At 39.3% G+C, this 24,459-nt stretch overlaps 1 protein-coding gene across 1 annotated transcript in view; it reads left to right on the forward strand.

Annotated features, from left to right (window-relative positions):
• LOC139711366 (tRNA pseudouridine synthase-like 1) overlaps positions 1 to 24,459 on the forward strand; it is a 40,591-nt gene that overhangs the window by 685 nt on the left and 15,447 nt on the right. The window lies entirely within an intron of this gene.

Consider the following 24,459-nt stretch of genomic DNA (forward strand, 5'->3'; position numbering starts at 1 on the left):
GAAGTGATTACTGAACAGTGAGAGAAGTTAGTATACAAATAATGACTGCTATGAGGGGCACAGTTAAAATTATGGGCCCAAGGTGATGTGAAAACCGTAACTAGAGTTTCTATGCCCGAAGCGAAGCTGAGGGCATGGTTATGGTTTTCACATCACCGAGGGCCTACATAATTTTAACTGTACCCCGAATATCAAGCAGTCATTATTTGTTTTATATACCGAAAATATAGATTCCGAAATATAGATACCGAAAATATAGATTCTAGTCTCTTTTACAGCACTCGTAATCAATGCTGATCGACAGCGCGGCGGTCGTATCATTGCAATTGGTGCGTACATGAGTGATCATCTATGTGTACAGTGTACGCGGGGTTCGACTGTCTCCAAACCAGTCCGCTAGTCTCTTTTACAGCACGCGCATCGAATGCGCGGCGGTCGTATCATTAGTGCGTACATTATGAGCGATCTATGTGTACGGGGTCGCGACTGTCTCCAAACCGATTTACTAACTGTGCCCGGGCCCCGGTCACAGTAACTAAAAAACAGGGCACAGCTATTTTCATGACTCCCCTTTTAACCAATCAGATGAGAGGATTCTAGAAATGAGGTATATAATAGATTCTATGTGATGACGTTTACGACAAGAGATAGAAAGCCTTGTCCTTATTGTCCTTGATGACAGAATCTGGATGTTCTATTAATCGTTTATTCATGCATTCGTTGTAGACTTTATGCTAGACATATCATCATAATGCAGCCTTCTTCTGGTTCCAGTCTCCTGTAAGGAGCCAACCTTATTTTTACTTGCACGGGTTCAGCCACTTTTATTGTAAATATGTGGGTTATGATTATGGCACCTCTGCACCCTTGTTGACACACAGCAGGGATTGTTCATCCCGGTATAGCTTCAACGGAGCTGCAGTTTTGGGATTATTTCAACAAGTAACAAGTAGAGTCTGTCTAGTATGCAGAGTCGAGAGAGGTTAAAGGTAGGTTATAGGAATGTAATAGTAATTTGTTGTCTGACTTTTTTGCATTTCTTTTTTGCATAAAGGAATTGCCTCAATTGGTAAGGTAGGGAATAGAATGGAAATAAACAAGAGAATGAGAAAATGTTGAAATAGCAAAGAGTAGGACTATAACTAGAGATTCTCCTGGCCCACTCCCATCCCTCCCCCCCCCCCTTCCCATGAATTTTGGAGGTACAAAAAGCAAAGTTATGCAACATATTTGTTGAGTGAATTCCCTGAAATTAGTAAAAAAGTTTGGAATATCTGACAAGCAAGACTAGGGGCAGCTACGGCAGATCCAAGAATTCCGGAAAGGGGCATATCGCATGCACCCCTTTCATTTTTGTTTTTTTGTTTTTATTTGTTTTATTTAAGGCACCACAGAAAAACCTGATAGAGAGATATCTTCGTCGCGATGATGTCGCATTGTGCATGTTTGATGATTTGCATATGAACAGGCGTCACGTGCATATGAATAAGCAACCGTGCATATGAATACACGTACTTTCTATTCATACCTTTGTTTATTCGTCCCGACGATAAGCGACGATAGAGAAAGGATTCCCTTTCACTAATCGTCGCTCTTCGTCCCGACTTACTAGCTATTTTCAAAGTTCGGCTTCTATTGTGCCTTGCGTTTCTTTTGTTAAAAACGTCGCATATCGTTCCCGACGAATCATTGTTCAACCGTCGGGAGACGTTCTGACTACATGGCTTCGTTTCAATGCCGTTCGTGTTCAAGTTTATGTTTTGTTCAGCTTTACTTGTCACAGCATAAAGCCTGTTATCCGTGTGATCTAAAACGTCGCATATCGTCCCGACGAATTACCATTACTGTACCACCGAAATTCCGTCTCTGTTCCATCGTCGAGCAACGTCCAAAACGCGTGGCTACAGCTAATCCGCTGGGTGATATGATTCGCAATGCCGAGTACGATAATGAATGGGAAGTTTTGTGTTTTCACGAGAAAAAAAAAGTATTCTCGCTGCTATAGATAATTGTGAATAACAGGCTGACTTTCTGTCTTTTGTGCAAATGGTAGTTACGGCGATGTGAAAGGAGACTTGACCGCAGTCGATAGACATTGAATTTGTATTATCTTGTCTTTACGCGTAGGAAACACGGCGGAGAGATTTTGTCCGGTTTACAAACGAAAACTTGACCATCGTTGCAAAATCAAAACTTATTTGATGGTCGCCGTTCGTTGTCAAACTCCGACAACTTCTGTCATATTTTTTTTTTGCTGTAGAATACATTGATTTTTTTTTTTTTTGTTATTTCACACAACATTGAATCAAATATGTGTATTTTAACAACGTGTTTACCTATTTATTCTGTTGCGGCATTTACTTCAACTGGTCGTCGGCCTTCGCGTGGTTGTAATCATTGTTAACATTTATGTCGTCTTGTAAAATTTTAGAGCGGGCGGAGAGATTCTGTCCAGCGTTCAAACGGGAATTCGACTGCAGAACTTGTTTCAGCTGTCAATCCCTGCTGACTGTTCTCATTGTTTGTTATGCTAAAAAAGGGATATTGATTTCATGTTGTCAACATACCAAAAATGTCAGCTGCATTCGCCTTTTAACCTTACTGTAAAGGCGGATTTTTTTTTCACCCACTTTGCGCAACCAGAAACTATAATAGCGCAAAAAGAAAATTATGCGAATGTTTTCACTTGCCATTATGTTTCAGGAGATGATGTCTTGGTTTCGGTAAAATACGAAACTCTCTTTCACGGCCAAGTGCGAAGAATTGGTCACTGAGATGGTTGATGGTAGCTACGACGACTTGTAAGGAAACTTGACTGTTATCGAATTAATTGTTAAGCTTCAGGTGGAGAGATTTTGTCCGACTTCCAAACGGGAACTAGACTAACATTCTTATACTTATTTCAGCTGGTTGTCTTTCTTTGTTATACTCCGTTGACTTCTGTCATTTTTGTAGCTGCATATAATAGAATACATTGATTTCTGTGTTCTTTGACACATCATTGAATCAAATCTGTGTATTTTAATACCAGGTTTACCTTTTTACTTTGTTGCGGCATTTACTTCAACTGGTCGTCGGCCTTCGTCATGGTTGCAATATAATTGTTAAAATTTATGTCGTCCTGTAAAATTTTAGAGCGGGAGGAGAGATTCCGTCCAGTTTTCGAACGGGAATTCGACTGAAGAACTCGTTTCAGCTGTCCATCCCGCTTTTGTCGATCCCTGTTAACTGTTCTTATTGTTTTTTATTCTTAGAAAAAGAAACAAAACAAAGAAAAAAATGATTTCATGTTGTCAACATACCATAGAATGTCATCTGCGTTCGCCTTTTAACTTTACTGTAAAGGCGGATTTTTTTTTTTTCGCCCACTTTCCGCAACCAGAAACTAGCACCAAAGGAAAATTATGCAAATGTTTTCACTTGCCATTATGTTTCGGGAGATGATGTCTTCGGTAACACACACACACACACACGGAACTCTTTTTTTCACGGCCGAGTGCGAAGAATTGGTCGCTATAAGCCCCTTTTACACTTTCACGGATTGCATCACGGACATGACGGATGACCATGGATCGTCGGTCTGGGACCATCCGTACTATTTCCGGCATGACCGTGTTGACTTCGTGAAGTCATCCGACATTATCCTTGATCATCCGGCATGTCCGCCGAAAAAAAAAAATGAGCTTGCTTAATTTTTCATCCCGGACATCACGGATGGAAATCAATACAAACTCTTCCTTGTCGGCACCGTCTACTCCGTGTTGCATCCGTATTCCTTCCTTGTAGGCACCGGCTACTCCATGTTGCCTCCGTGAAGACATCGGAACGTCCGTATTAGCATCGGCTCCATCCGGGATGAGAAATTCGTGTATATTTTGCCAATACAAGCTCAGAAAGTCAATGAAATTAGCTCACATCTTCACCCATCAGTACAGCCAATCGACTCCTCTAGTAGGTTTATATCGCATGAGAATCTTCAAGTGACCCACAAACATCTTCTTGCTGTTTTTTTTTTTTTTTTTGGGTGGGGGGGGGGGGTTGATTTGTCTTAGTTTGTTTTGCTTTGTTTATGTTGTTATGTTCCCGCAAAATGAGATTTTGCAACAAAGAGATATGCCTTTATGATGTCGACAAGCAGATGCGTATGTAATCTGCTGAAGATTTTCTGGTGTGCTTGTTACATATTACTTAGCTCTGGAAGCATGTCGCCCAAGAATGATAAAGTATCAAAAGAAAAAGCAAATGTAATGTGTCAACTTTTTGGGGATATCCGCGTAAACACCGCGAAGGGACGCAGTTGCATCCGTGCTCTTCCTTGATATCCGTGTTAGCTCCGTATCGCTTCCGCTGTGGTCCGCGTTCATTCCTTGTCTGTCCGTGTAGGCACCGTACTTGTCCTTGTAGCTTCCGTACTTGTCCGTGTAGACAACAAGTTGGGATTGTATTCACACCGGCATTGAAAGGAAAATCGATATTTTGCATGCCGGAACACCACGGATGACGATCCGTGGTCATCCGTGAAGCAATCCGTGAAAGTGTAAAAAGGGGCTTGTGATGATATTAAAAGATGGTAGCTACGAGTTGTAAGGAAACTTGACTGTTAGTGATATAATATTGTTTGGCATCAGGTGGTGAGATTTTGTCCGACTTCCAAACGGGAACTAGACTAACATTCTAATACTTATTTCAGCTGGTCGTCGTTCTTTGTCAAACTCCGTTAACTTCTGTCATTTTTGTTGCTGTAGAATACATTGATATTTGTGTTCTTTGACACACCATTGAATCAAATCTTTGTATTTTAACACCGGGTTTGCCTTTTTATTCTGTTGCGGCATTTACTTCAACTGGTCGTCGGCCTTCGTGATGGTTGTAATATAATTGCTAAAATCTATGTCGTCCTGTAATACCTAAGAGCTGGAGGAGAGATTCTGTCCAGCTTTCAAACGGGAATTCGACTGCAGAACTTGTTTCAGCTGTCCTTTTCCGGCTGAGTGCGAAGAAATGGTCGCCAAGAAGGTTGATGGTAGCTACGACGAGTTGTAAAGAAACTTGACTGTTATTGATATAACAATATATTGTTAAGCTTCAAGTGGAGAGATTTCTCCGATTTCCAATGGTTTGTTTCATTTAACATATTAAAGATATTTTCTTTCAGTTACATGCATTCTTTCAAACGTTGGGGTAAGTTTACAATTATGAATGAGTATCTTATGCTTTGAATTGCACCATGTGCCCATTTCTATGCAAGAGCCAAATTTTCCTTTTCTTGAACTTGTTGGACACCTCAGTGTCTATATAGAATAGTTATTTCAGGCTAGAGAGGCGCATCAATTTTGAACTTTGTGTTTAAAAGGCTATTGTCATCTTAAAGACGACTTATAATGTAGCTCAAATCGACTGAATGGAGCAAGCCCTCTTACGATGCATGCTCGGATCTACAAAGACTTTATGGTCTAGTGCTCCGACATACCCAACAAAGAGACGGGACGAAAAGCATCGGTGTCTGTTTTCTCTGTTCTGTCCTCACCCTTTCCTCTATTCTTCTATCATCCCTCCTCTTCCATGATATCCCCGCCTATCATATAGGCTAACACTAGAGGCGCCTGCCCCCGGGAAAGGCCGAGACTTCACCGGCGTCGGCGGGCGGGTCCTCTACCTGCTTGCCGACGGGAACGGCGTAACCCTGCATGTCGGTGCAGGAGTATAGGCAGGCGATATCTTTTCTTAAAACGTGTCCCCTTTCTTTCTCTGTAAATATCTCGATTGTAAATATTGATATATATATATATATATATATATATATATATATATATATATATATTATTATTATTATTATTATTATTATTATTATTATTATTATTATTATTAGATTTTGTAAATAATTAGAAGTATAGTGTAGGTTTTTATAATTGAATTTAAGTGTATATTCAAATTGAATATATTTTTTTGGAGTAAATTGCCCACCCGGCACACCCGGCAGAGAGCTCCACAAAACTAAAAGAACAACATCAGTATCGGTGGTACACAGGATGTGGTTGCTTAGGCGACGCTTTCTATTGTCGGGATGGGGATGATGATGTAGGCGACGCTTTCTATTGTCCGGATGGGGATGAAGAAGGTTCTTTTATAACGTGAAACGTTCAGCGTAGCAAACTTAATCTCCTGAAAGTAGATAGCGGGAGTCCATTCAAAAAGAAACTGCCGCGTACTGTTGACGTGCTTGTACATTATACGAAAAAGCTATTCTTGCTTGTTGTGATGACTACACGCTGGCACAGCGGTATTCACACTGTTGCTGATCACTTGATGATCTGACAATCAACCTACATGTTGCATAATATTTTAAATGGGCCATTGGAAGTTTGACGGAAATTTGTATACATTGCTAAGCATTCTCCTTTCGTCCGTGTATATGAATTCGTCAACATAGAATGAAATTTGAAGATTTGGCGCCTAATATATTTGAACCGAATTTTGGAATATGCTTCAGGTTCTCTTCCTGCAGATGTTAATCCCACAATGTCGATCAAATTATAAGACAGTTAATCTTTCCGAAGCGGTGGACACACAAAATTGTCATGTCAGTGATCATCCTAAGAATGATGTGTAAAGAAGACGAAGTTTAACCATGCCTTTGGTTTTGTATTGTTTTACCGCTAAAGTTGCAACATGCGAACACAAGGTTTTACTGTAAAACGAGGAATAATTGCGTGCATGATAATTTTGCAAATTTCCCGAGAACCAAGAGATTAGCATGCAAGTGGAAGTTCTTGCCTACACTATATGCATTGAATGCCAGCGACAATAAGCATAATTATTATTTATGCCACGGATACTTTAATGATATTAAGAATCGCAAATCTTCAGTATTGCAGGGATCAACCATAAAAATCAAGCATAATCATGACTGTTTTATGCCAAATAACATTGTTACCCACGCCGATGAAAATCGGCAGGGGGTTATGTAAAGGGTTCCGTATGTTTGTTTGTTTGTTTGTTTGTTTGTTTGTTTGTTCGTTTGTTTGTTTGTTTGTATACAAGATAACAAGAGAACGGGTAAACGGATTTGCACGAAATGTTCAGGGGATGTTTGGATAATGGCAGGAAAGAATCGATTAGATTTTGGTGATAATCGGTTGACCCTTGCAAATTCTGTGTGACCTTGAAGTTTTGACCCCATGATATAGTGACCACTCCGAAAATTTCCCGTTTCTCACTTTGCGATTTTCCGCTACCATACGAACACATAAACTCCCAAACGATCCGACTTCGCTGCTCAAATGTTCGTAAGAATTCCGAAATTTACGTTTAGGCCTATTTGAGGGACTATGTCCTTCTAGATTTATGAAAGTTCGTTCTCCGTCGTCACAAACTGGCCCGTATTTTGATGGTTTTTCAAATTAACATTGATTGTTTTTTTCGTTGGAGGAGCATTTGCTCGGTCAGTTACACTGCACGTTATGCGCGCTCAATGTCAATGCGTGTGCAAGGCCGCTGAAAATGCATCGCGCTGTACACTGTTGGTGCAAAATTGCATCGGGGACGTTGCGGCGCTCGTTGGTGACCGAATACTGGTGCAGTAGACATTTGCATTCAACCCTTGCATTGAATGATTTCCGTAGACACTAATCATAGGGGTAATTGCCTAGGGAGTACGTAAAATTTTGTTTTTCTTTTGCGCTTTTGTGGATACCATCAAAGATCGTACACTCATACGACCTTTGATATCATCACACTCTCGGCTTGCTATGAGCAAAATATCCCGCAAGAAAACGGCGTATTTCTCGATTTTTAGCGCTTTTTCGGCGACCCGTCGCGTAGACAATACTCTTAAAACTGGACTTAATTCGCGCGCTTGGAAAAGTTCTGATTCTGCACTTTTGACGGTGGTATTTGGGATTTTCGATGGATTTTTGGAGGAGACTAAAGGACTTTCCTGCTGTGAATGAGTGTTACCGTATGTGAAATGATGTGATTTGCGTGTGATGTGACTGTAGACCCAAAGATCGTACACTTCAGTGTACGATCTTTGGTAGAACTCACTGGCTGGTGATAAAGCACACTGGCAATTAAGTGACCGAATTCTGGTAGATGACCGAATGCACATTATGTTTACCCCGACTTTGTACAAGGCGTGGGTCTGCCGCCTTTGACGGCCCCTCTCTAGTTTTTTTCTTTTTTTTTTTGTTTGGGTGTTTTTTTGGTTTTCCTCTATTTTTTTTTTTTATTTTTTTATTTTTTTTTTTTTGGGGGGGGGGGGGGGGGGGGGGGGGGGGGGCGAGGGCGCCGTGGCACGGTGGATATTTAAGCTTCACGACTCCCAGTCGAAGGACCCGAGTTCAATTCCCTCCCCGCAGCGATTACGTCCTATTCCGTCCTATAGCAACTCTATATACGATAATAATGACAGGCGGGCCCTCTTATAGCTAGAGCACTGATAGCATTGAAGAGGCTACTCTAAATAGAGAAGAGTTTTTTGCAATTATCATCATTGTTATCGTTATTGTTATTATGATTATTGCGGGGTTGTTTTTTTTTTTCTGGGGGGGGGGGAGGGTACTATTGCTACAATATCATTAGTCTTGCATGAATGCGGTTAGGATATGTTCTACCTCCTATCTCTTTGTAACATTCATCTATCATCTTCACAACAAATTTCAAGACATCATTATGTTTGTGTCATGTACTGTAAAAGTGGATATTTTCGCGCGACTAATTTTTCGCGTTTGGCCGGGTAAGAAGAGATTCGCGTGTTTTTAATTCCGCGGAATAAAGACATCACGCACAGGAACATACAGCAAGCAAAAAATATTCACGTGCTTTTATTTTCACGCTAGTTTCTGGTTAGTAGGGGTAGGGATATTCATTTCACTTTGAAATACGGCGATAGTAATTGACATAATCAGACAATGATTATTTTTTTTTAGTATGACAGGAAGGGCTCATCGTGAATCCAAAACCCAAAGAGAAGTGCGATTTGAAATGGCTGAGATATAGGTGCCCGCCTTTTACAAGGATCGCTATGTTTCACTTTGTTTCTGGATATCTCTACCATTTCAGAACCGATCTTCACCAAATGAAATTTGATTTCCTGTCAGAATTGTATGCTCTTTAATATTTCTTTCTTTTCAAAGTACGTTTTATCTGTAAAAAGGCTAATAGCTGAATCCTCATCTCAGCCAATTATACTATTTCATGCTTAACACCTTGAATATGCTTCTCTGCCCCTCGAAAAAAAATGCGGAGAGTTTATCAGCATGTAGCACATTGATTTGATGAAACTGCAATACTGAGGCTGTACTTTTTTACATGTTTAGATTAGTTTCTTTTTGATAGCAGCGGAATAGTGTGCAATGAAAGCCGACTTATGGATGTTATCATAATAAGTTATCGAGTCTTATACGATACACTGTTACCTGTAATCTTTAATTATAATTTTGCGATTTTCGTCTTTTACGTTAACTTTCAGTATATATATTATGTATCAAAATGGACATGCGTCATTTTAGATATTGAATAGAGTTATTCTTGACTTTAGATATCAAATAGAGTTATTCTTGACAACGGTTTGTTACATTAAACATATTCAAAGTGCTTTTTTTCAGTACCATGCATTCTATCAAATGTCTAGTAAGTTTACAACTAAGAATTAGTATGCTTAGAATTGCACCATTGGCCCATTTTTATGCAAGAGCCAAATTTCCCTCTTTTTTTGTACGCGGTGGACACCTCAGTGTCTATTATAGAATATGAGAATGATAGTTATTTCAGGCTAGAGGGGCGCATCAATTTTGAACTTTGTGTTTGAAAGGCTATTGTCATCTTAAAGACGACTAATGATGTCGCTCAAATCGACTGGAGCAAGCCCTCTTATGATTCATGCTCGGATCTATAAAGACTTTATGGTCTAGACATTCCCAGTAGTATACGCGAAAGAGACGGGACGAAAAGCATTGGTGGTACACAGGATGTGGTTGCTTAGGCGACGCTTTCTATTGTCGGGATGGGGATGAAGAAGGTTCTTTTATTATGTGAAACGTTAAGCGCGTGGTCATCTTAATCTCCTGAAAGTAGCTAGTACAATATAGGAGTCCATTCAAAAAGAAACTGCCGCGTACCATTGAATTGTATATCAGAGAGGCTTGCAACCTGTTTCTTTTCTCGGACGAAACGCTAAAGCAGTCCTGCTTAGCGACGGCGTTCACGCTCCATCTCACGCACTACCATGAGAAGGAATAGCGATACCACGCATGATACATGAAAACATGTTTAAAAGGCGAGAAAACTAATGAAGTTTAAAGTTGACTTCTCCTTCTTCTTTCAATGTAAACAGAATAATTGAATAGATCTATTGAAGCGGATTGTCACTGCTGCGAACGATCGCCATAGCATCGTTAGTCTTGCGAGCAAATCGAAATCCTAATACTTTTATTTTTGCCTGATAATATGAGTAGTAACCCTTTAAAGGACTCGTAAATTCGACGTTTCAAACAGTATAGTAAAACAATGAAATGTATTTCAAAAACATTTGGATGCGTTAGGATTAGCATTTAATAGCATCCATCTGCATTTTATTTTCCGTCCGTATTGCACACAGAAACGCAAGCAAACATTATATGAACTGTGAATACGCTGTAAAGCATCGTATCATTATTAAAAGTGTATTCATTCTTCTTTTATTTTCAGCCTGCTTGAAGTAGTAGTCAAACCATGTGATCAGTTAGGCAGCCTATGTATAAAGATAGTCGTTACTCAATATTCGTTTGATTTGTTACTGTGTGGTTACGATTACGAACGATGGTTATGAGTCCGAAACACTCGTTCATATTGAACTACATGTATAAAGGTCAAAGCTGTTTCGATAGTATAGCTCGGTACGAGTTCAAAACGCAATCGAAATCATCAGAATGCTGTCATAGGCGGAAATTATAGCTGTGGAAAACTTGTATTAAACATAGGTCAATAAAGATTGCCATATCCAATCTCCGTAAAAAGTTTTGATTCATGCCATCCTCTGAGCATTTTGAGATATTTTGCTTGTGTTTTGATTATGTTACGATTTAGGTTTGAACTATGAAAATTGAAAGGTGTGTTTACCTCAACGATGTCGCAGTTCCATTAACCATGATGGGTAAAGGAAATTCATGACTTTATAAGACTAATCCTTGCTAAATTGAAGATCAATTCTTTAAACCATCACTTATGTCTTGTAAATAGATACGTCTGTAATCATAACCATAACCATAACCATAACCATAAACCATAACCTTAGGAGACAAAAATCATCAAACGTTTATAAGCGTCATCCGACAAATTTACAATTGACAATGCAAATGTATGATTGCCCCATTTGAATGTAGCTGTAAGCTATCTTTACGTTGAAGTTAACTTCCCTCCTTGAGAAAAAGAAAAAAAAGTCGAGTTTTCGCTAGAGGTACTTATTAGGAAACGGTATAAAAACAATTATCAAGAGATAACCTATACAAACATGAAACAAACGCATATTCTGTTCGTTATATGCATGGATCTGTTTATTTGTTTGTTTGGTCATTATTTTAATGGCATTGATCTTGTTTTTTTTTAATGGCATCGGTCTTGGTCGGGGGAAAGATAACAAAAAAAAAATGTATCACTCTGTTATCACATCAGGATGATTGCGAGAAGGGTGTACATGTATTCCCGCCTTTTTTATACAGGCAAACAATAAGAGCTTTGTATGCTATTATAAAAGCCTGGAGGCAAAAGGCAGTTTCAACGTTCACACTACCAACACTATTCGCGATGCTTTGACAGTGAAAACGCCGTCCTTACACCGTGATTTAGTCGTCCTATGGTTGTGCTTTCGTCGTGAAAAAGTCGTGGTTTTATTGTGATATCGCTGTGAAATCGATGAGGTAGATAATGAGGTAGCCCCTTTGTCATGTTAATAGATCTTTGTTCGCCCTCTTTAGAAAATGTAACAATCGGAACAAAAGCACAGTTCTGGCGAGGGTGTCTTGATCGGACTCTCGAAAGCTTTTGTTATAGCGCAGCAAGCCGTCCGCAAATTTCTATAGTCGCGTGGATTAGATTACTACCATGGCTTACCGTTAGATTATTACATTGTTTGAATTCCCTCAGTTCATCGCGCTTTGCCGCCCGGGCACACGATAATCGCTTCGACTGCGAAGTGCACATAGTGAGGACGGAAAAAAAAAAGATATAAACTTTAGCGAAAGTGCGTGATCAGACTCTAGGTATATTCTGAAAACATGCATCTAATCGATCGCTTATTTTCCGTCGCAAATCACATGGTAAAATGTGCAACAAAATCATTTGTATTTTACGTAAAAACGTTTTATAAGACCTCCGTGAACGCAATGTCAACGCAAAGCGTGAACTCAGTAAAATCGGAGAAACAGTAAACACCCTGCCTCACTCAAAACATCTGTATACTCTCCCTTAATCTGCATCGATTTCCACTCCAAATTTCACTTCGATGGAGTTTGTAATCCGTTCCTGTCGCCGTAACGAAAATGTCTAGAACATCAATGGTACTGAAAATGACTTTCCGAATATTCCGATGTATCAAGGCAGGGCTTGACACTAACGGTGGCCCGGTGGTCCAAAATTTCAGAAATGAAGATTTTGATGGCCCGATCTGGCCACCAAAAAAGGTCGGATGTTTGCCTTTACTTTTGGAAAAGAACAGCGGTAACAATCGGCTCCGTAAGATGCTAAAATAAATGTCTGATGTTTGCTTTATTTTTGGCAACGAATAACGGTAATATTCGACTCCGTATAATGTCGGATCTTTGCTCATACATTGTACTTTTGGAAATGAATAACGGTAAGATTCAGCTCCGTACGGTGCTGAAATTAACGTCAGATACTAGTATTTGATTTTGCGTTCGGAAATGAATAAGGATAACATTCGGCTTCGGAAGATGCTGAAATAAAATAATGTCGAATATTTGCTTTGACTTTCGGAAATAAATAACAATAATTTTCAACTCCGTACGATGACAAAATAAATGCCGGATATTTGCTTTTACGTTCGAAAGTCAATAACAATAACATTCAGCTCCGGAAGATGCTGAAATAATGTCAGATGTTTGCTTTCAATTTTGGCAATGAATAACGGTAATATTCGACTCCGTATGATACAAAAATGAATGTCGGATCTTTGCTCATACTTTTGAAAATGAATAACGGTAAGATTCAGCTCCGTACGGTGCTGAAATTAATGTCAGATACTAGTATTTGATTTTGCGTTCGGAAATGAATAAGGATAACATTCGGCTCCGGAAGATGCTGAAATAAAATAATGTCGAATGGTTGCTTTGACTTTCGGTAAGGGATAATGATAACTTTCAACTCCGTACGATGATAAAATAAATGCCGGATATAATATTTGTCTTTACGTTCGAAAGTAAATAACAATAACATTCAGCTCCGGATGATGCTAAAGTAAATGTCGAATGATTACTTTCACGTTCGGAGATGAAAAACAATAATATTCAACTCCGTACGATGATTAAAATGTCGGATGCTTGCTTTTACTTTCGAAAGTAGATAGCAATAACATTCGGCTCCGGAAGATGTTAAAATAAAATAATGTCACGATGATTGCTTTTACGTTGGAAAGTGAATAGCAGTAATATTCTGCTCCGTACGAAGCTAAGATAACTTTCGGATGTTTGCTTTTAAATTTCGAAATGAATAACAGTAACATTTAGATGCATTCGATGGTAAAATTAACGTTTCATGTTTAATTGCTTTGACGTACGGAATGAATAACAATATAGTATTCAACTCCGTACGATGATAGAATATATGCCGGATGTTTGCTTTTCCGTTCGAAATTAAATAGCAATAACATCCAGCTCCGGAAGATGCTAAAAGAAATGTCGAGTGATCCCTTTGACGTTTGGAAATGAATAACAATAATATTCAACTCCGTACGATGATTAAATAGATTACAGCTCGTTATTCCGAAGGTTCGTTGAAGGCTCTTCGGTCCGAAGATTCGTTATTCCCAAGGTTCCCGGCGTTGTTCCGAATTTCATTTTCTGATTAACTATTCTTCGGAATAACGAACCTTCGGAATAACGCCACAATTAATGTCCAGATTAAAGAACCCTTTTTCATTTTCTGATTAACGAACCTCTAGGTATCATCCTAGGGAGACTTTGTGTGTTTTGGATTAACGAACCTTCGGAATAGCGATCCATCGGAATAACGAACAGCACCCATAAACTAAATGTCTGATGTTTGCTTTCATGTTCGAAAGTAAATTGCAATAACATTCATAATAATCTATAAGCCTATTTGCTAAATCTTAGAACTCAGAATAACAGTAAGATGATTGAATGTTCTATTCATTTATTTTCGACATGACGCACTTCAGTAATATTTGATATTTGTTTTTCTTTGTAGTAGGACCGATGTAGTTTTTTTTTTAAGTTTTTCTTAATTTTTTTTTTTTTCGGGCCACCAGAAAGTTAGTGTGGAGCCCTGATCAAGGTCATTGGCATGTTAGCCCGATCGGACGCCGTGTTTTTACCAAAGAGTATAGAAGCGCACGAATGTGATTTTTACTACGACTGGGCTGTGTATAGTTATGCCACTTGATAAATGTTGATGTACAGCGAGAGTTATCAACATTTAAATTATGTAGGAAGCGTGATCGTTCGTATTTTGTCATGAGGGTATTTAAAATTCAGATAAACATCTCATTTCTCCCATGTCGTGTGGCGGAATCCGAATGACTGTCACAAACTACATTCGAGTAAACCTCTATCAATGTACCCTACCACGCCACACTACATACATTGTAGCTAACACGAGTCCATGAGAGTAATGCGTTGACATGCATCCACGTGCGTCCGCACTACCAGTGAGCGGTCAGTGCAGGTGCGCAGAGCACTTGCACAAAGTGATGCGTGCACCTGATACTCTGGCGTGAACCATGCAGGGCCGTATAAAGAGAGTGGCCATCTCGCTTTTTGGCTTATGTGTTTTGAAGCCTGTGATTGGTCAAAAGCTGGTCCCATGATCTACAGGCGCCATGTCGTTACTAAAGTGCGCTCATAATGCAGTGCCCACTGTTTACGACCACAGAACTCTGTTTACGACCCCTTTGGCTTGGTTATTTTGTTACGTCTGAGCGTACACGCTAACCCTGTTACGTGTAATACGCGCGGGTAACGACATGGCGTCCAAATTAGCAGTTGGCCAGACTCTCTTTATATACGGCATTAAACTCCTTCCACATGGATGAGAAGACCGGACGAGATCGACGCGACGGGTACAAGTGTCGATCACAAATCAATTAAAAGATGACTAGTATTCACACTGATTATGCCTGCATGGATAAGAATTTCAGCACAGCCTTTTTATTCACTTCCAATATGGGGTCTGTAGGCCTTCCGAAGTATACTTTCTCTCATGAGTCGATGGAATACTAGTACTAGTACAAACTTACATGTATTCGTTTCTCTTGTCAGGCACAAAGAGAAAGAGGGAGAGAGAGGGGGGTGGGAAACAAACAATCAGAATACTGTTAGCGTTCGTTTAATACATTGTAGTTTAATACATTCTAAACTTGAAGCTATAATTTCTCGAATATTAATTCATTGCCTTTCCCACGGCCCTCAGAAACTAAAGTTCATGAACTTGCGGTGTGTCTTGTTTATCATGTTTGGCACGTAAGGAATGCGCGCATACTACTAGACAGGGCGTGTATTCTTCTGCCATTTCTTTCTTCGAAGTCTGAAATGTAATAACCGTCGAGTAGGTTTATTTCATGTGCTTCACATGTTAATCATGATGCATGCATGCCTGAGAGCGTTCGTTCGTCGTGAACCTTCAAACTTGCTCTATACTCAGACAATAATTTCGGGAATTTCCAAGGCAACTGAATAATATTTCTTTTTTGAAACCATTAACAAGAACAAATGTAACCTGCTAATTGCTTATCGATAAATTGATAAAGTTAAAACTATCGTTCTTGTGCCTCACAGTGGTGTGGAGCGTATGCCGTTGAAACGTTCTTTTTAATGATGGAATAAAAAACAAGAACGCAGTTTGGTCGACCGTTCACAAGTCACCGCGGGGCAGCAAGATTTCTTGGGTTTAGCATGCTGTTCGCGCCAATATTTGTGTCTTTTGTCTTTCTTACGTGCGAAAAAGTTTGCTAGCGGATTACAAATCTCCCGAGTTTTGTAACCTGCTAATTTGTATGCGTGTATAAGAAGACATTGTAGGCTTCCTGCCAACCTCTTCAGCATATTAAACATCGTTAGAAAATATTTCAAATGTTCCACCAAGTGTCTATACCAGATTGTTGTATTTCATTTCTAAAAATGCAAAAGCTCCCCCGTGTGAGAGGGGGACACCCCCTTCTCCACACATTATAGACTTCTCTTCACTCACATAAAGTTGGTTACAGTGAAAGACGCACACGTCCATCAGAAGGTGGTTATAGCCATTCTCATTGTTCCCCGATCGATCAGTACACATTTTCTTTTTCTTGTTTTTTTTTGTTGAAAAAGAATAAAAATATTGTAACAAAGTGTGAATTAGATCGTTGAAATTCAGATCTCGATACAAACTTTCCTCGCACCTTTGATCATCATCTATAAAGTTCTTACACAGTGACAGACGCGCACGGGACTCACGAGGTGACAGAAAAATCACGATGTTATAGCCATGCCCACTGTCCCAGAGTATTAAATTTCTTACATTTTCTAAAAAAAAAAAAAAAAAAAATGTGTACATGATGAATTCCATAAAAATGGTGTTGAATATCATATCTAAAAATACAAATGCACCCGTGATGGTCTGTCACAAGCTCTGTGCTCTCTATTATGCTCCAGCTCTCCCTCGATTACGTGCTCTTCCCCTCCCGCACACGTAAATATGGATATAGTGCCTATACCTGTTACATACACCTTTGGACACTGTTCCATACGAGGGTATGATTAACCCCCACCCCCACCCCCCCCCCCCCGCCAAAAAAAAAAATGCAATCGTTACATGGAGTTTCCGCCAGATGTTGCTTACGCTATAGGAATAAAAAACCGCGTAGATAAGTAACAATTACCATAGGTACTCTCTTAAATTAAGCTCTTACCATAGAGGTCACATCAGCCGGGTCACTAATAAAAAGAACTGTTCATAGATAATTATAGGGGCCAACCCCGATTTGTAAAGCCTGATGTTCTTTTTTTTTTCTATTTTGTTTGCATTTAATTACAAACGTATACAAACTGTTTCTTGACATAAAAGTCAAGGTGCTCCCTGCCCCATCGTAGGTTGTTTAACAATGACCCGGATATTCATTAACTCCTTGCGGCTGGAAGCTTTTGTGCTTGATGATGATATCAAAAGGTGGAACGGCATTGAGACGCTGAGCTGCGCATGAATGACCAACGATGACCGAGCTGTGCCAATATAATGGGTCGGTTTGGAGATGGATCTTTTCCACCTCCCTGGTTCGATGTAGAAGGTAACATGGACATTATAGTGCACTTCGTCGTCAGAAAACGACTAACAGTCATTTACTGTTGATCACCAAATCCTCGAAGTAGTATTCAGAGTAATTTCACAGTTCAAAATTTAACTCCCTTTAATCTCGTAAGCAGTTTATTACATGCAATTCGGTAAAACGTGAGATCGTATGGGTTTTGCATTGTCATGATCATGTTGTTTATATTACTCGAAAATATCAATAAATGAAAATCTTGCCTCGTATTGTTTTCCTTACAACTGATTGAAAATTTGTTTTATATCGACGTAAACTGTGAATTCGTGAATACAAATGAAAATTACTTGACTGGACATGCACGGGCACTTAAAATCTGATCTATCCACGAAGAATAATATACATGAAGATTATCCCGTATTAATTCTATCAAATTTTGTTAAGGACAGAATTTCATTATTGTTGATAACGGAATTCATGATGCCGTAATTACGATAATTTACCTTGCACTGAATCGTAATATTGCTGTTAATGATACGGAATGTTGCTATAATCACTAACGAGTGCCGCTTAGTTATTTCCGCGTGCAGTATATGTCGTATAATACTCCGTCATATTTTGAACGGGCCAAGACACAATCACTCGCCCTGCGTATTATACTGTACATAATTATGACATAGTTCACGATATCCCGCTCGATAAAAATGATTGGATAAAATGAGCGGCAACTTCTTAGCGCTTCTGATTCTTGAGCAGATATATAATTTTCTTTAAGAGAATATCCATATCAGCGTTTTAAGCTTCATGATTTAAACTACGGAAATTGTTCTGTCTGTAGGCTGTGTTATCAACAAGGTTCTATATCTGAAAGAGAAATTGCAAGAGACTTTCAGTTTGCCACTGCTCTGCGTGGAAGTTTCGTCCGCATTTGCACGCTGTATAGGGGCCGAATATATCACTGTCATTATCGTGACACCTCGTCTTCATCATTATCACAAGCGCCCTCGATGCATCATTATCATCATCAAAAGCATTAAAAAAAATTTTCAACGTCATAGGGCTCGACACTAACGGTGGCCCGGGGCCACCAAAAACACACGTCGGGCCCCTAAAATTTCAGAAATTAAGATTTTGGTGGCCCGATCGGGCCACTAAAAAAAGTCGGATGTTTGCCTATACTTTTGAAAATGAACAGCGGTAACAATCAGCTCCGTAAGATGCTAAAAAAAAAATGTCAGATGTTTGCTTTTAACTTTGGAAATGAATAACGGGAATATTCGACTCCGTATGATACTAAAACAAATGTTGGATGTTTGCTTATACTTTTTGAAATGAATAACGGTATGATTCGGCCCCGTACGGTGCTAAAATTAATGTCAGATATTTGATTTTGCGTTCGGAAATGAAAAGGATTCTTAACATTCGGCTTCGGAAGATGCTGAAATAAATGTCGAATGTTTGCGTTGCCGTTCGGAAATAAATAAGAATGATATTCAACTCCGGATACGATGATGAAATAGATGCCGGATGTTTGCTTTTATACTTTCGAAAGTAAATAGCAATAACATTCAGCTCCGGAAGATGCTAAAGTAAATGTCGAATGATCCCTTTGACGTTCGGAAATGAATAACAATAAAATTAAACTCCGTATGATGATAAAATAAATGCCGGATGCTTGCTTCTACGTTCGAAAGTAAATAGCAATAACATTCAGCTCCGGAAGATGCTAGAATAAATATCGAAAGATCCCTTTAACGTTCGGAAATGCATACCAATAATATTCAACTCCGTACAATGACTAAATAAATGTCGGGTGTTTGCTTTTACTTTCGAAAGTAAAGAGCAATAACATTCGCTCCGGAAGATGCCAAAATAAATATCAGATGATTGATTTTAGGCCTACATTCGTTTGGAAGTGAATAGCAGTAACATTCTGCAACATACGATGCTAAAATAAATGTCAGATATTTTGCTATAGCATTTCGAAATGAATAACAGTAACATTCAGTTGCGTTGCATGGGAAAATAATGTCTGATGTCTGCTTTGACGTTCAAAAATGAAAACAGTAACATTTGGCTCCGTATATACGATGCTAAACAATTGTCAGATTATTCATTTCACTTTCGGAAGTGGACAGCAATAGCATTCGGCTCCATGCGATAATGAAATAAATGTTGGATGTTTGCTCTTAAATCTGGAAATGAATAACGGTAATATTCTGCTCCGTACGATGCTAAAATAAATAACACATTGTTGTTTTTACATTTGGAAATGATTAACGGTATCTATCGGCTCAGTTAGGTGTTAACATAAATAGCGGATGTTTACTTTCACGTTCGGAAATGAATAGGGCCTAAGGATAATATTCAGCTCCGTAAGATGCTAAAATGAATGTCGGTTCTTTGCTTTTACATTTGAAAATGATTAACGGCAACATTCGGCTCCGTAAGGTGCTAAAATAATAGTAAAATTGGATGATTGCTTTTAATACAATTTTGTTTATTTTAGGCTTTCAATACCGATGTAGAAATAAGGACGATACGATAAAATTAGAAGCTGAATGAATATTAAACAACATGTCTCACGTCACGCTCAGGCATCTTGCACTTCTTTAAATGGTCTTGGTAAACACGACACGTGGTACGCGCCTGCCGTGATATACTTAGTAACGCATTGAAGAACCTGCATGATAACGTACATAAACACGCATGCGATTTGTCGTAATTAATGTGGTAGCGAACGCAGGGATTTACGAAGACGAACACAGGGATTTACGAAGACGAATACACATGCTTCGTTGCATGTCTTTTCATGCTATTCTAGGTGCTCGCGTCGATCGACGAAACCATACTATACTGTTACAAACGACATGAACAATGCAAGTAGAGCTTCGTTTGTTGTATCGAAATGGATAAACAAGGTGCTGGAACCAAGATTATCAGCGGATTATCAAACTTTGCAACGCTCCAGAAGCACTGAAACAGCACGATTTGATCGTTCTTCGGCCGTGAACTAGTAGTGAAAAAGTCGTGGTTTTGGAGCCCAAGAGCTGCGGACAAAAGCCGATGTAACAATCGGCGGATTATCACCATGAATAGCATGTGTCTTTTGTTCGATTTTCACGCTGCATAACAAAAGAGTCAATCTAGCCGGCGAGGGGGCGAGGCAGGATGTCGGTGACTGTTCTGCCCGAAAAGCACGACTTTTTCACGACGTAACAACTACTAATCCACGGTAATTTCACATCGATTCCAGCACATTTTCACAACTCGTTCACCACCTAATCACAACGCAATCACGGCAAAACCACGGGGACATTATGTAAGTGCAAAAGCACGACTTTTGCACGACTAAATCACAACGAAACCACAAGTAAAGGACGGCGTTTTCACTGTCAAAGCATCGCGAATAGTGTTGGTAGTGTCAACTCATAGTAACCATAGTTTATCCATGGCTCGACACTAACGGTGGCCCGGTGGCCCGGGGCCATCAAAAACGCACATCGGGCCACCAAAATTTCAGAAATGAAGACTTTGGTGGCCTGATCGGGCCACCAAAAAAGGACGGATGTTTACCTTTGGGCCACCAAAAATAAAAGTTAGTGTGGAGCCCTGGTTTATAGGACATAAAGTAAGTTAGCGTCTCACTGACTGTGGTTCTTTTGTTTTGGCAAAACATGAACACAAAGGGGGTCTGAATTTTTTTTGTACATAGTACTTGTAGCAGACATTTATGCAGATTCTCCAACAGCATCGCTCCATTACGTCACTTCCTGCTATCAATGGCGAAGAAAGGATGATGGCTGCTTGATTATCCATTCCTTGAGATTGCAGGAAGCTCACCTTTCTTGTGTGTGTGTTTCGTTGTGTGTGGTTCTGTGGTACTCAGTTACAAGGCGTGAAGGTCCGAGTCTTTTCATTCTGATTACACATTTCAATACAGGCAACTGATTCGAGTTTCGCAAAGCTGTTGAGGCAAATTCTTTGCACACTTGACCTCTGAACTGTCAGGTACACGTTTACTACACGAAAAACATTCTTATTTAACAAACACATTTTGTGTAGCGACAAAGCTTTCTGTCATTTTCTCAAATAGGCCCTACTTCTAAAAGTGCTCAGATAAAGAGATTTCACAAAGAGAACACGAGTTAAAAATGGGCATCAGTTATTGTTCCGATTTCTCTCCCTGCCGGCAATAACTTATTCAATAAGTCTTTGGACTGGGAAAAGTACACATATATTCATTTGGCGAATTAGCGAATGAATTATTACACGAATTGTCTTTGCGAAAAGGAAATTAACCTTGTATATCTCCAAAGATAAACTTTGAACAGCCTGTCACATAGTAGGGAACAGCTGATTATTATCATTATTTGAATGAATTATCTATTGATGAAGCCAATAACCTTTGTAAATGTACACACGGAGAGCTGTCGTAAGTTCGCTATTTTGTGTTTTAGCTGTTATAAAATATCTCACATTATATATATATATATATATATATATATATATATATATATACACACACACATGATTATCGTACTTTGTGTCTACACTTTTCAAACGCCATTGTGCGTCATGCCAATCACCACTTCATGAAATGTGGTGCGTGTATATCGCCGATCAGAGTCTTGCTCAGCTCATCAGTATTGCGCAATTCTAAAGCCCTCGCCGCCGCACGCTCTATGCCTTTTGTCTTCAATGGGGTCAAGAGCAATGCTCATTAGCATCTTATGCTCTACAACGGAAGCGGAGTCTCGATCGGGCCAGCCTTTTGTCAAGGCCCTCTTGCTGTATGGTGAAGAAAGCCCAAATGTAGCTGAGTGGGGTTGCGCGCTGGCGCGGTCGGCTGGGCTCGCTTCGCTCGCCCATTACAGCGAGAGGGCCTTGACAAAAGGCTACGATCGGGCAAGAACAATAGGTGCAAAGCGCACCGTAAAGTCGATGGTTGGAAAAAAAAAAATGTAACGGAAAAAAAATGTCTCAAAGCAACCGTGATTTGGGACACTTTTACTAATTTTTCACACTGAAATTTTCTGAACAGATAAATAAAACACCAAGGAATCATTATCCGTCATTAAATAACTTCCCTATTTGACCCGAGTAGTGCATCCCCTTCATCTCTGGCTCAATACTGGAAAACTCCACGTGCGACATAGTACTCATTGTGAGAGAGCGCCACACCGAATAGACGTCACCTAATAGGTTGCAGCGTGAAAAGCTTAAACTTCTTTAGACGAGCATGGGATCATTTTTAGGTGATCCGAGTATCCTCTCGGATCACCTTCTGTATCTGTACGGATTCTTTGTTGGTGGTTCTTCTTCTTCTTCTTCTTCTTTCTTTATTTCTGGACAAAATTTGTGTATCGATTAGCTCAGAAAGTGTTCTTCTTATCAATTTCAAACTTATACCATATATGTATCATGTCCCAAAGACGACGGGTCTAATAAAATCATAGTGATCAGTCGACCGTGACGTCACTATGACGTCATTATATGAAAACACATTCTCAATCATATCTCATCAATGGAATGGAATTTTTCAATGAAATTTACGTCACATATATTTCAAGTTATGCGCATTCTACTCATATTCTCAAAATTCACATTTTCTCTTAAAACGCGCGCGTACGCGCGCGTTGAAATATTTGTATGCTCAAATCGAGCTCAAATTTTTTTTGCACACGTTTCAGACCATTTCGAGCATTTTTTGAAAAATTGAAAAAATCGGACGGACGCGTACGCGCGCGCACATATACGCATGCACAGCTCATATGCAACTGAAATTTCTTGTTTTTTTACGTTTATCGGATGCCTGAAATGTCAAGGAATATTTCTACCAAGTTTCAAGTCAATCCGACTCAATATGACGTCATACGGGCCCGTCAAAGTTGAAATTCCGCGCGCGCGTCAATGGCGATATACAGTGCAACAATGCCAAAAAACCGCCAATTTTAAATCCGATATTACTCGTCAGGATGGACGGTGACCCCCCATTTTCTTTTCATATTCTGAAAGCTGATGAGTTGTACATGTCATTTCATGGGTTGGCGATGCTGAAAAAATGATTAAAAGATATCAAATTTCTTAATAAAATAAAAAAGTAAATTTTCAATATGACGTCATCAAGTTTCAAGTTCACTCGAGCGTATCACACTAATCCTTTGCCAATTTTCACCCAGATTTCAGTATGATGTAGCTTATTAAATACTCTTTCATTAATGTAATAACAACATTTTGATTGGATGACGGCATCACCTCGTAAAAATGGATTGAAAGTAATCTTGTCAAATTTGACCAGTTTACGTGTTATCTCTATGGGAGTGCAGTTTTTCTGGAAATGAAAATTGACATGACTATCTTTATCGAGCACTAGCTCCCTTTTGCTTCGGTGAATTTCTCCCAGATTTTAATATGTTGTAGCTGAGACTTTGGGCTATCGGTAATGTGCCCTCCATTTTTTCATTTGATGTCGGGATCACGTCCAAAAACTTGGTTGAAATTAAAGCTTATCTTCGATGTATTGAGATATTCCTTTCTTTTTGCATCTTTCTTTGCAATAACTCGAGAAAAACAAGCTCTATAAGCATAATATTTTGCACATGTTTAGTTCATGTCACGTACATTATTTCATAAAATAACAACTACTTGATCAGACACCATCTTGGGTATGTAAATTAGGGTCAAAGGTCATAAATGTTTTATCTTGTATCTTGGTGAATACATGTCCTATCTTTCCCATATTTTGCACACGCAAAGACCATGTTACAAGAATCATTTAACAAAATAACCACTTTTTGCTCAGATGCCATCTTGTCTGTGCAAAGTGGGGTCAAAGGTCATATGTACTTTTTTCGTCTATCTTCGTTATGACGTGTTATCTCTATGGGAGGGAATTTTTCTAGATGTGAAAATTGACATGGTTGTCTTTATCGAGAACTAGCTCACTTATCCTTCAGTGAATTTCTCCCAGATTTTAATATGTTGTAGCT

This window comes from Diadema antillarum, unplaced genomic scaffold, assembly GCF_040938485.1.
Source record: "Diadema antillarum isolate AM-2024a unplaced genomic scaffold, OU_Dant_1.0 seq00001649_RagTag, whole genome shotgun sequence".
In the NCBI taxonomy this organism is placed as follows: Eukaryota; Metazoa; Echinodermata; class Echinoidea; order Diadematoida; family Diadematidae; genus Diadema; species Diadema antillarum.